Source organism: Hordeum vulgare, chromosome 6H (assembly GCF_904849725.1).
Source record: "Hordeum vulgare subsp. vulgare chromosome 6H, MorexV3_pseudomolecules_assembly, whole genome shotgun sequence".
NCBI lineage: Eukaryota > Viridiplantae > Streptophyta > Magnoliopsida > Poales > Poaceae > Hordeum > Hordeum vulgare.
The window spans coordinates 247763111-247776915 of record NC_058523.1 but is presented as its reverse complement, the minus strand read 5'-3'; the positions used below and the strand labels follow the sequence as shown (position 1 = coordinate 247776915).

General features: G+C 39.9%; 1 pseudogene; it reads right to left on the bottom strand.

The window, feature by feature from the left end:
* Positions 1-8846: 8846 nt before the first annotated feature.
* The window catches only part of LOC123405356, a 68949-nt pseudogene continuing 63990 nt past the window's right edge, over positions 8847-13805 (bottom strand).

The following is a 13805-nucleotide window of genomic DNA, read 5'->3' as shown; positions in this document are numbered from 1 at the left end:
CACTTATCACAAGCAAACACGATTGCCAAAAATTCCTTTTCAATGGTAGCGTAGTTTCTTCAAGAACTGTCTAGGGTTTTGCTACCGTAATGGATGACATTTAATTTCTTATCAACTCTTTGTCCTCGAACAGCAAAAACAACATAATCACTAGCATCACACATAGTGTGAAAGGATAGGTTCCAATGAGGTGGTTGAACAACATCTGCGGTCATCAAGGCTCTCTTCAGAATTTCAAATGCTTCTACCAATCATCATAAAAACAAAGGGAGTATCCTTTTGCAAAAGATTAGTGAGAGGCTTAGAAATCTTAGAGATCTCATTAATAAATCTCCTATAGAAACCAGCATGACCAAGCAAACTTCTTATACCTTCGATATCTGTTGGACACGGCATTTTTTCAATATCATCAACTTTAGCTTTATCAACTTAAATACCTCTTTCAGAGATTTTGTGTCCGAAGACAATGCCTTCATTAACCATAAAGTGGCACTTCTTCCAATTCAAGACAAGATTAGTTTCTTCACATCTCTACAAAACTCGATTAAGTTTGCTCAAGCAATCATCAAAAGAAGTTCTGTAAACGGAAAAATCATCCATGAAAACCTCAACAATCTTTTCACAAAAGTCAGAGAATATAGCCTTCATACATCTTTGAAAGGTAGCAGGTGCATTGCATAAACCAAAAGGAATACGTCTATAAGCAAAGGTACCGAAAGGGCAAGTAAAAGTGGTCTTCTCTCAATCCTCTTTTGACACAGGTATTTGAGAGAAACCAGAATAACCATCTAGAAAGCAAAAATGTGTATGTTTGGATAATCTTTCTAGCATTTTATCAATAAAGGTAGAGGGTAATGATCTTTCCTGGTGGCTTTATTTAATTTCCTAAAATCAATTACCATTCTATATCCTGTAACAATTCTTTGCGGGATCAATTCATCTTTATCATTAGGAACAACGGTAATACCTCCCTTTTTAGGGACACAATGAACGGGACTAACCCATCTACTATCATCAATAGGATAAATTATACCTGCCTCGAGAAGCTTTAGTATTTCATTTCTTACCACTTCCTTCATTTTAGGATTTAATCGTCATTGGTGATCAACAACTGGTTTAGCATCAGGCTCCATATTAATTTTGTGCTGACATAGAGTGGGACTAATGCCCTTAAGATCGTCAAGAGTATATCCAATAGCGGCACGGTGCTTCCTCAGACTTTTCAATAATCTGTTTTCTTCGTGCTATGAAAGGTTAGCACTAATAATAACAGGATATATCTCTTTTTCATCAAGATAAGCATACTTCAGAGTATCAGGTAATTGTTTAAGCTCAAACATGGGATCACCTTTGGGTGGAGGAGGATCCGCAAGTATTTCAACAGGCAGGTTGTGTTTCAAAATAGGTTGTTGATCAAAGAAATTCTTATCTATTTCATTCCTTTCATTCATATGCATGTCATTTTCATGGTCTAGCAAATATTGTTGTAAAGGATCGGTAGGAGGCACGGCGATAGAAGCGAGACCAATAATTTCATCTTTACTAGGCAATTCTTTGTCATGGGGTTGTCTACAAAATCTTAGAGTAATCGTTTCTTTTTCACAATCAATCTTAGCATTAACAGTATTCAAGAAGGTCTACCGAATATAATGGTACAAAAATCATCTTGTGGGGAAACACGAACAAGAAAATCAGTAGGATACTCTATTTTCCCACACAATACTTCAACATCTCTAACAATCCCAATTCGTGAAATAGTGTCTCTATTAGCAAGCTTGATGGTAACATCAATTTCCTCAAATTCGGCTGGTGCAATTTCATAATTTCTTGGTATAAAGTAAAGAGAATTGCACCCGCACTATCACCCACATCACATAAGCCATGATAACAATGATCTCCTATTTTAACAGAAACAAGAGGCACACCAACAATAGGTCTATGTTTACCCTTAGTATCAGGTCTAGCAATTCTAGCAGCTTCATCACAGAAATGACTAACATGCACATGTGTATTATCAGCCAAGAGATCTTTAACCATAGCAATATTAGGTTAAACTTTAATTTGTTCACGGGGTATAGGTGTTCTAGTGCAACTCTTACGAACCATAGTTGCAGCTCTAGTATGTTCCTTTATCCTAATAGGAAAGGATCGTTTCTCAATATAAGTAGTAGGGACAACAGGATTATCGTTATAAATAATAGTTTCTTCTTCAACTTTAATAGGTTCTACCACTTTAACTTCAATGGGAGGATGATATTTAAACCACTTCTCCTAGGGCAGATCAACATGAGTAGCAAAAGATTCACAAAATGAAGCTACTACCTCAGAGTCAAGTCCATATTTAGTGCTAAAATCATGAAAAACATCGTGTCTATAAAGGATTTAACACAATCAAATTTCAGGCTTATACCTGACTCATTACCTTCATCGAGTTCCCAATCTTTAGAGTTGCGTTTAATTGTTTCCAATAAGTCACATTTGAATTGAATATCTTTCTTCATAAAGGACCAGCACAAGAAGTGTCGAGCATGGATTGATCATTACGAGAGAGCCGAGCATAAAAATTATGAATAATAATTTCTCTCGGGAGCTCAACATTGGTGCATGAATATAACATTGACTTAAGCCTCCCCAAGCTTGAGCGATTCTTTCTCCTTCACGAGGCCAAAAATAATGAATATAATTCCGATCACGATGAACCACATGCGTAGGATAAAACTTCTGATGAAATTCCAATTTCAATCGGTTGCAGTTCCATGATCCAATATCATCACATAGCCTATACCATGTCAACGCGTTTTCCTTCAAAGATAAAGGAAAGACCTTCATCTTGACATCATCCTCGGGCAGACCTACAAGCTTAAATAATCCATAAACTTCATCCACATAGATTAGATGCAAATGAGGATGTAGTGTTCCATCTCCTGCATAAGGATTAGCTAGCAATTTTTCTATCATACCCAAAGGAATTTCATAATAAATATTTTCAGTAGGTGCAGCAGGTTGAGGAGCATCTCTTTGTGCTTCCGGTCGGGGTGAAGATACCCCGAACAAGCCCCTTAAAGGATTATTTTCCATAGTGACAAGTGAAAGTAAATTTCAGCACACTATATAAATTTTTCATTACCAAGTTCCATTTACCAATGGTGCTTCACTCCCCAGAAACGGCACCAGAAAAGATTCTTGATGACCCACAAGTGTAGGGGGGTCTGTTGTAGTCCTTTCGATAAGTAAGAGTGTCGAACCCAACAGGGAGCAGAAGGAAATCACAAGCGGTTTTTAGTAAGGTATTTTGTGCAAGCACTGAAATTATCGGTAACATATAGTTTTGTGATAAGGTAATTCGTAATGGCAGCAAGTAACAAATATAATAAAGGTGCAGCAAGGTGTCCCAATCCTTTTTGTAGCAAAGGACAAGCCTCGACAAACTCTTATATAAGGAGAAGCGCTCCCGAGGACACATGGGAATTTATGTCAAGCTAGTTTTCATCATGCTCGTATGATTCGCGTTCGTTACTTTGATAATTTGATATGTGGGTGGACCAGTGCTTGGGTGTTGCCCTTACTTGGACAAACCTCCCACTTCTGATTAACCCCTCTCGCAAGCATTCTCAACCAAGGAAGAAGAATTAAGATAAATCTAACCATAGCATGAGACATATGGATCCAAATCAGCCCCTTATGAAACAACGCATAAACTAGGGTTTAAGCTTCCGTCACTCTAGCAACCCATCGTCTACTTATTTCTTCCCAATGCCTTCCCCTAAGCCCAAATAATAGTTAAGTGTCATGTAGTCGATGTTCACATGACACCACTACAGGAGAGACAACATACATCTTATCAAAATATCAAACGAATACCAAATTCACATGATTACTTATAACAAGACTTATCCCATGTCCTCAGGAATAAACGTAACTACTCACAAAGCATATTCATGTTCATAATAAGAGGAGTATTAATAATCATTAAGGATCTGAACATATAATCTTCCACCAAATAAACCAACTAGCATAAACTACAAGGAGTAATCAACACTACTATCAACCCACACGTACCAATCTGTGGTTTTGAGACAAAGATCGGATACAAGAGATGAACTAGGGTTTGGAGAGGAGATGGTGCTGATGAAGATGTTGATGGAGATTGGCCCCGTCTCGATGAGAGGATCGTTGGTGATGACGATGACTTCGATTCCCCCCTCCTGGAGGGAAGTTTCCCCAGCGGAATAGCTCCACCGGAGCTCTAGATTGGTTCTGTCGAAGTACCGCCTCGAGACGGCGGTGCCTCGTCCCGAAAGGCCTGATGTGATTTTTTCCAGGTCAAAACCCTTGATATAGCAGAACATGGGGATCGGAGGAATGTCAGGGGGCCCACAAACCTGTAGGGCGCGGTAGGGGGTAGGCCGCGCCCCTTGGCTTCTGACCTCCTGGTGGGTTCTCTCCGGTATTTCTTTCGCCCATTATTTTTTATAGATTCCAAAACAATTCTCCATAACTTTTCAGGACTTTTGGAGCTGTGCAGAATATGTCTCTCATATTTTCTCCTTTTCCAGTCCAGAATTCTAGGTGTCGGCATTCTCCCTCTTCATGTAAATCTTGTAAAATAAGAGAGAAAAAGGCATAAGTATTGCACCATAATGTGTATTAACAACCCATAATGCAATAAACATTGATATAAAAGTATGATGCAAAATGGACGTATCACCGCTACCATACATTGGGCCCGAAACCAATGGACCCTCTCGACTTATTAATCGCCTAGTACCCGGTCAAGGAGTTGCAAGTAGTTTCTGGTGTTTGTAGTTATGCTCTAGGCCGTGCATAGTGCTGACCTTAGAGGTGGGCTGTGAGATGGTAGGCACTGGCAAGGTGTACCAAGTGGCACCCGGATGGTGGGCTTGGGAACCCTGCACACATCGTTTGAGGCCATAGCGGAAACTTAGGCTGAACTTCCATGCGAGTTTAGTCTCAAATAGGTGATAAACATGGACTAGGTGTTAGCGTGGTTAACAGTCATGGTTGACTCCCTCGTTGGGATTCCGCTTGAAGGTTGTCGAGGTGCGTGAAGTGCACATGGCGATAAGTGGCGAGACCGTGTGTGAAGAAGTACACCCCTGCATGGTTATGATCTATTTGAATATCCGCGTCCGTGGATATGGACTGCTTGGAAACATATGTTGTTCATAGATAACATTAATGGCTACTCATAAAAGTATCAAGATAAGTGTGAGTGTCATGGATGGCATTCTTGTAGGGAGACGAGAAAGGATCAATGATAGTGTATTGTTGTGGAGATAGTGGACTAGTGTACAACTTCTCAAAACTTGTTTAAAAATACTTGTACACGTAGTACAGGTTAGGCAAGAGTCAAAGCTGGCTTGCTGCATAAAACCCCACAACCCCCTTGTTGATACATGTGCATGAGTAGATATATCTGATTTAATGTCTTGCTGAGTACTTTCGTACTCATGTTTGCTTAATAACTGTTGCAGAAGATACTCACGAACCATCTGGTGGGTTCTACCTAGATGTCGATGATGATGAGTAGCTAGTGTCCCAGCTACGACCTGGTCCCTTGGAAGGGAACTGTAGAAAGGCAGGCTTTACGCCATTTACCTTTTGTCTGTCTGTACTCAAACAACTTTAATGCTTCTGCATGGCTTGTATGACTTTGTGTGTATGACTTGAGTGTCGGGTCATGTGCCCCCTACATGTATGAACTTATTATGCAAGGATCTTTTGAGCCTTTGAAATAAATGTTGTGATGTTGTATGGTTATGTTGTAATGCCATTGTTGTATCTATGCATATTGAGTATGTCATGCGTACGCGTGATGTGCTGTGATATGTGTGGGGTTCCACACCTAGTTGTGCGCCTTTAGTAGTACTCTTTACAGAGAAATGTCCCTTTGTGATTCCATCGAGCCTTGCTAGCTTGCTACTGCTCCGGACACGTTGGTTGACCGGCATGTATCCTTTTTTGTTGTTGTGTTTGTCCCTTCGGGGAAATGTCTCGCGGTGTAATGGAGTCCTTGTAGCTTGCTAAGACTCGTCTACACTCGTGGATGACCGACACCTGCTTTGCTGGGTTATGTATGCATGTCTCTGTACGGATGTGCCGCTTGGGTTTATAACTAATTATGTCGACCCGGGTTCTTTGACATTGGAATGCTAGCGACACACTTGCATACGTGAGTCAAAAAACACAAACGATGCCGACCAAGGTAAGGTGGCAGCCGTGGGGTTAACCGTGCGTGAGACCACAAAGTGATCAGATGTGTTACAGGCTGGATTCCTATGGCTTAGGATCGGGCTCCCGACAATATGACCGTTTGCATATGCAGATGGCTCATGCTTGCGTACATATATCTAGACAAGCCTACGTCTTGGTGTTTGTCTGATTACCCAATTTTTCCTATGAGTACATGAATTATTATCAAATAATTACCTCGCGACAAAAAGTATAACTACCAGAAAGTTGTATCTTACGAGCTAATTTTTTTAATGACATACTTCTTAACGGCGATATTTGTATTCATATCCATAATGACTTATTCAAATTTCTTAATCCCTTTCTATAGAATGATTATCCAAATAATCAGGTCTTTTGGGTTTGTATTTTTCAATTGCCTCAATCCGATCGATTGTATTACTGATGTGTTCAATAGTGACCTTTTTGCTCCAAGTGCAGATGCGCTGCATGTGGAGCAATAGCATTGATGCACATATTATAATCTCAAACTAAAATAGATATACTAAATTTGTCCTATATGAATGTTTGGTATGCCAAGTTATGATGGCTGTCAGCATATACCCCATCGGTGAGAGCCTACGGCCAAGGGTAAGTAATTATATTATCATGCTCAATCAGTTATTCTATATAAAAAATGGAAGAATCGAAGGTGAGTCAACTTTGTGTAGAAACTTTCTGATTAATTTTAAGCTATTTAATCAGTAGGACTAATTGACATTAGAGGATTACCTCCATGTAATTTAGTTTTTTTGACGTCATGTTGTCTGTTCTTAGGTATATAAATACTCCGGACTAACAAATAGTCAAATTTGTGTTATTTTGCAATAATAAATTGTCCCAAATATTTTTTTAAACAACTTCAAACTACGTGCTTTAATTTATCTTTCAAGTTTGGAATATCCTTTTGAAGTTGTTATAATGTTTACGTAATTATATGTGCAAAGGACCTCCCATTTATGCAAAATCTCCCATTAAATGGCTATGGTTTTTGCCATTTAATAAATCAATTTCTCCTAAATGGTAAAACTTCTCAGGGCCAAAAATTACATGCTTCTTAAAATATTTAATCGTAAGATTTTCTTATACGATAGATTGAACTTTTTTTTGAAGAGTATGTGTTTAGAAATAAATGACTAGCCCATGCCGGTGCACGGGTAGACGACTAGTGGGACCTAATGAAGATCAGGCAGCTAGATAAACACACATATATATTGAATAGCAATAAAAGATTGCCTTGCAGTTTAGGTGTTGACAAATTACCAAATATGGATGGTGAGAGAGTGATACATAATTTTGTGTGGCATCCACTTATATTGCTAAATGACACAACATACACAACAACAATTCTGTCTGCATGTCTCTCCAAAAAAAACATATTATAGGTGAACAGCAAAATGTCAAAGGAACATTTTAAGCAAAGTGTTAAGGAAGCTTTTGGTCATAATCTCCAAAGTTTCTTGCCTAGTCAATAAACTCTAACATTCTTATTTGTTACATGTTGCTCCCAGAGGGTGGTGTTAGCAACAGATAGAATGGGCTGAAAAATTAAGCATCAAGAATTATTCCTGAGTGAGAAAAAATATCAATAGCCTAAATACCATCTACTAGAGTGCACGATCCATCGTTGAAGTGTGCAGACTGATCACCTGCATAGAGGTTTGCATCGACTATCCCCAAAGATGTACAGAAATAGCAAAAATAAATTTGAGAGGACAAGACCAGGTATATGAAATCCAATCATATAATCCAAATACAAACTAGTTCCTTCTATTCCGATATAGAAAGACCAGGCATGTTCCTGGATGTATGTATTATATTCTAATGGTATACTCCAATGGTACTCATGGGACTTCTATACCAAAACAAAGGCAGCACTTCATAATTTTATCTTTCATCCATCAACCTCAAGTATATTAATATTAGGTAGTAACAAATCTGCCTCCACGATTGATGTGTGCATGCCTGAGAACTAGTTACTGGCACTAATTTGGTCTTATGTCAAGATAATGATCAATAGAGAGTATGGCCTGGGATATATGGATAACACCACAAGCACCGGTATAATATGTAGTGAAGACGTTGTGATAGGGTATATAAACCTCCCATTCCAAGTATGGATTTGCCAGTATTTAACTGTGATTGTTCAAATATTTCTAGTATCTTCATTAGAGAAACCACACAGAGCATAACAGCTAGACAAAGAGATCGTGCAAATTACAAATATAATTTCAGATTGGGTGTGCGTCTCTAAACATCTCAGAAGCAAGCACACAATTGTATAATGTATACAATCACCTCAAAGCCATACTGCTACTGCTCCATGACCACCTCGTTTTACAAGACAACCCATTGAGATAACATTTTGGACATGTACATTTCACAAGAATATAGGGTATATCATAACTAAAGAGAAGAGTTTCAAAAGCAAACAATGGAAAAAATAGGTCAAGTAGGGAAACATAAACCGAGACAAAAAATACACTAACATATAACAAATTGATAATTAAACCCACATGATATTAACAACACTGCAAAATAACAAATACGTGCAACAGTTAGGAGGTGGCGTGAAAAGAGAAAGAAATCTGACCTCACTGGTAACCTCACTCAAGCTGCTTTGCTATTTCAATTCGCTCTGTAGTACCATCAATATACAATGTTCTTTTAGTTGAAGTATCACCAGGAGGCGAATGGAAAGGAATGACCTGCAAAAGGATTTTTGAGGACAAATCAAATATTACTATTGTTTTTACCGATGGTAATGATGAAGATGATACAAAATAACTAACTAACAAGGAGAAAAGGGAGAATAATAAATAGATAAATATGAAGATAAAAGGAGCATGAGTTCTACATGAAGATGAAAGGGACATGAGTTGTACTTCTAGTTGAGCAAAATTAGAACTTGGATTTTAATATACTTGGTAAATCATAAGCAAAATGAAAAAAATGCAACAACAAAATACATTACACGGTGCTAAGTTATTAAGGAAATTCAATGGTAAGTTATGCCAGGTTCAGCCAGCAAATTTATGTTAGACTTTGCAATAAGAATTTTTGCAAACCTATATACAATCTCCAGAGTTGGCCTGCATGAATTTTTTAGTCTCGCCAAAAAAGGGTCATACATGAAATTAATACGCAAGGTTTTTTGCTGGAATTTTTGTCTATTTTGGGCCAGCCCAATAACAATTTCAGAAATTCCTAATAAATCCTAGAGGCTCACGCAGCCCATTCGTGCAAGGCAAGAGGTGGAAAATTTTAGTCCCACATTGCTAGTTTAGTGGGAGTTGGACCTCCTTATAAGGGAGGATGTTCCACACATGTATGAGCATGAGAACAAGAGAGACATACACGCGCGCTCCTCCTCCGTCGCCCGCCTCGCCTTGCCTCGGGTTGCGGGAATGAGCCGAGCCAAACTATTTTTTTGCCACGCACGACTGGTATACAAAAGATTACTCGGAAGCTGGACGTTTTTGCTGTAGTGGACATTGAATACAAACATTGTGCCCTTCGTCTGATGTCTGTTCGATGCGTCTCCCTCGTTCCCTTCAGCTCCGTCGCTGGCCTCTCGCCTCCTTCTCTTGCACCTATAAAAGGAAGGTCGCTCCTCTCTAGAGAGACACACCAGAACTTCTTCCTCTCGCCACTGGTTCCAATCTCTGTGCTGCTACTGTCTTCCCCATCCCGGCTTGCGGCGTGCACCGCAGGTCGGGACAGCAGGCCTCCGAAACCACACCTCTTCGAGTCACGTACGGGAGAAGGGTGATAAGGTTTTTGGGGAGCGCTCCGCGTGACTACTAACCCGACGACAACTTCTTCCCCGATGTCGACAACCTCTTCGACGACATGGCTGGTGAGAACACCGACCCCAAGACAAGTGCTTCCGCAGCTGTTCCGTATGTCTTCGTGTTCTCCCTGTTTAATATCTTGCACTACCGTTTCTGGTTCTAGCCTTTGTTCTACATATGTTCTCTTTTAGTTCATATGTGCACATGCATTTTGGTGTCTATTCTTTATATTACATGACATGAGACCTCCTATGTTTGAGGGTATCCACTATAAGAGGTGGCGCATGAGCGCCATTCTATGGTTTCAAACCATGAGCTACTATGCCGCCACTCTTGCCAAACCTGAAGGAGATCATGATGCTCAACAGTAACAAGCCTTTCAGAAAATGGATACCCTGTTTTGAGTGTTCTTGGTGAGAACATAGTTGATGGTTATGCGTCAACTGATAATGGAAAAGATATGTGGGATGCACACGAGGCCAAGTTTGGGGTCTCGGATGTTGGTACTGAGTTGTACATCATGGAACAATTATATGACTACACGATGACTGAAGAGCGCTCCATGGTTGAGCAAGCTCACGAGATACAGTAATTTGCTAGAGAACTTGAGCACTTCAATTGTATGCTACCGGACAAGTTTGTTGCTGGAGGCGTCATCACTAAGCTTCCTCCATCGTGGGGGAACTTTGCTACCTTTCTGAAGCATAAGAGGCAGGAGTTTTCCTTTCCGGATCTCATTGGTACTCTTGATGTGGAAGAAACAGCGAGAGCAAAAGACACACATGCTCGAGGTATTGAGGGAGGATCTAGTGCCAATCTGGTACAAAAGAAAAACTTCCAACCCCACAAGTTTAAGAACAAGGGCAAGTTTGATGGTCAAGCAAAGTTTGATGGGAAGAACAAGGCTCTACAACACATCAACTTCAAGAAGAAGAATGACAATAAGAAAGGTGTTTGCCATGTTTGCGGAGATCCTGACCATTGGGCTCCTAATTTCCCTAATCGTTATGACCAGCGTCATCTTGGGAAAGGCGGCAAGACCGCTAATGTTGTCATTGGTGACATTGACGTGAAGATGTTGGGTATGGTATATTTCCCACTATTCTTTCAGTATGTCATTCCCCCGATTGGTTGATTGACACCGGTGCTAATGTGCATGTATGCGGTGATATTTCCATGTTTTCGTCTTATCGAATAGTAGGGACTTCCAACATGCTGATGGGCAACGGTTCAAGTGCTTCTGTTTGTGGTGTTGCCACGGTCGATTTGAAGTTTACTTCGGGGAAGATCGTGCGGCTAAAGAGCGTGCATTATGTCCCCTCCGTCAATAAAAATCGTGTCAGCGAATCTCTTCTATGTAGAGATGGCTACAAGCTTGTCTTGGAGTCGAATAAATTTGTAATATCCAAGTATGAAACTTTTGTTGGTAAAGGCTATGAGTCAGGAGGCCTATTCCGTTTATCCTTGTGAGATGTTTGCAATAAAGTTGTTAATCATGTTTACAACAATAGTGAATCAAATGTGTGGTATTCACGTCTCTGTCATGTTAATTTTGGTTGCATGTTACGACTAGCCAAATTTAACGTAATCCCTAGTTTCACCACTTTCAAGGGATCTAAGTGTCAAGTTTGTGTGCAAGCTAAGCAACCTCGTAAGTCTCACACGATTGCGGAAACGAGAAATCTTGCTCCACTAGAGCTCATACATTTAGATCTATGTGAAATAAATGGTATTTTGACAAAAGGTGGAAAGAAATATTTCATGACATTAATAGATGAATCTACTAGATACTGCCATGTGTATCTTCTAAAATCTAAGGATGAGGCTTTGAGCTATTTCAAGATCTATAAAGCTGAAGCTGAAAACCAACTTGATCGAAAGATCAAGAGGCTTAGGTCTCATCGTGGTGGAGAGTATTTTTCAAATGAATTTGATTCCTTCTTTGCGGAACATGGTATAATCCATGAGACGATGCCTCCCTATTCACCTCAGTCAAATGGGGTAGCTGAAAGAAATAACCGTACTCTAATTAATTTGGTTAACGCCATGTTAGACACATCGAGTCTCTCCAAGGCATGGTGGGGGGAGGCGATATTGATTGCATTTCATGTCCTAAACCGAGTTCCCACAAAGAACGAAGAGATAACTCCATTCGAAGAATGGGAGAAGAAAAGGTTAAAACTCTCTTATTTACGAACCTGGGGTTGTTTGGCGAAAGTCAATGTACCAATTCCGAAGAAGCGCAAGCTGGGACTAAAAACTATGGATTGTATTTTCCTGGGATATGCTTTTCATAGCATTGGCTATAGATTCTTGGTTGTAAAATCTAAGGTATTTGACATGCATGTCGGTACAATCATGGAGTCGAATGATGCGACTTTCTTCGAAGATATCTTTCCCATGAAGGATATGGTTACCTCATCTAATCAAGAGATGTATACTTCATCAAATCATGAATTAGTTACAATTACTGAACCTACCATTTCGATGGAACACTTTGAAAATTCTGTGGAGGAGAACATATAAGTTCCTACCATGAGTAAGAGACAGAGGACTCCAAAGTCCTTTGGTGATGATTTTCTTGTGTATCTCATAGATGACACTCCCAGTTCTATTTCAGAGGCCTATGCATCTGAAGATGGTGACTACTTGAAGGAAGCGGCCCGTAGTGAGATGGATTCCATCTTGGCAAATGAAACTTGGGAGATCACTAATCGTCCTTATGGGTGCAAACCTATAGGATGCAAATGGGTATTCAAGAAGAAGCTTGGGCCTGATGGTACTGTCGAGAAGTACAAGGCACAACTGGTGGCTAAGGGTTATACCCAAAAGGAAGGTGAAGACTTCTTTGATACTTACCCACCTGTGGCTCGACTAACCACTATTCGAGTACTACTTTCAGTAGCCGCCTCACATGGTCTTCTCTTTCATCAAACGGATGTTAAGACTTCTTTCCTAAATGGAGAGTTCGGTGAGGAAATTAACATGGAACAACCAGATGGGTTTGTAGTAGATGGCCAGGAAGGAAAAGTGTGCAAGTTGCTGAAGTCTTTGTATGGACTTAAGCAAGCACCCAAGCAGTGGCATGAGAAGTTTGAAAGAACTTTAACAACTACAAGTTTTGTTGTAAACGAAGTTGATAAATGTCTGTACTATCGCCATGGTGGGAGCGAGGGAGTTATCGTTTGCTTGTATGTTGATGACATACTAATTTTCGGAACAAATATGAATGTTATTAAGGAGGTCAAGGATTTCTATCTCACCGTTTTGAGATGAAGGATTTAGGAGTGGCTCATGTCATTCTGAACATCAAGTTGTTGAGGTACGATGATGGTGGGATTACATTGCTTCAATCTCACTATGTGGAAAAGATCTCGAGTCGCTTTGGATATAGTGACTACAAGCCCTCTCCAACACCATATGATGACAGCGTGCTACTTCAAAAGAATCAAAGAATTGCTAGAGATCAATTGAAATATTCTCAGATTATTGGCTCGCTTATGTACCTAGCCAGTGCTACAAGACCTGACATCTCTTTTGTTATTAGCAAACTGAGTCGGTTTGTCTCAAAACCACGAGATGTGCATTGTAAATCTCTAGAGAGAGTCTTGCCTTATTTGAAAGGCACTGAGAATTATGGAATTCACTACACTGGACACCCAAAGGTTTTTGAAGGGTATAGCGACTCAAATTGGATCTCTGATGCTGATGAGTTAAAGGCCACGAGCGAATATGTATTCACTCATGGAGGTGGTGTTG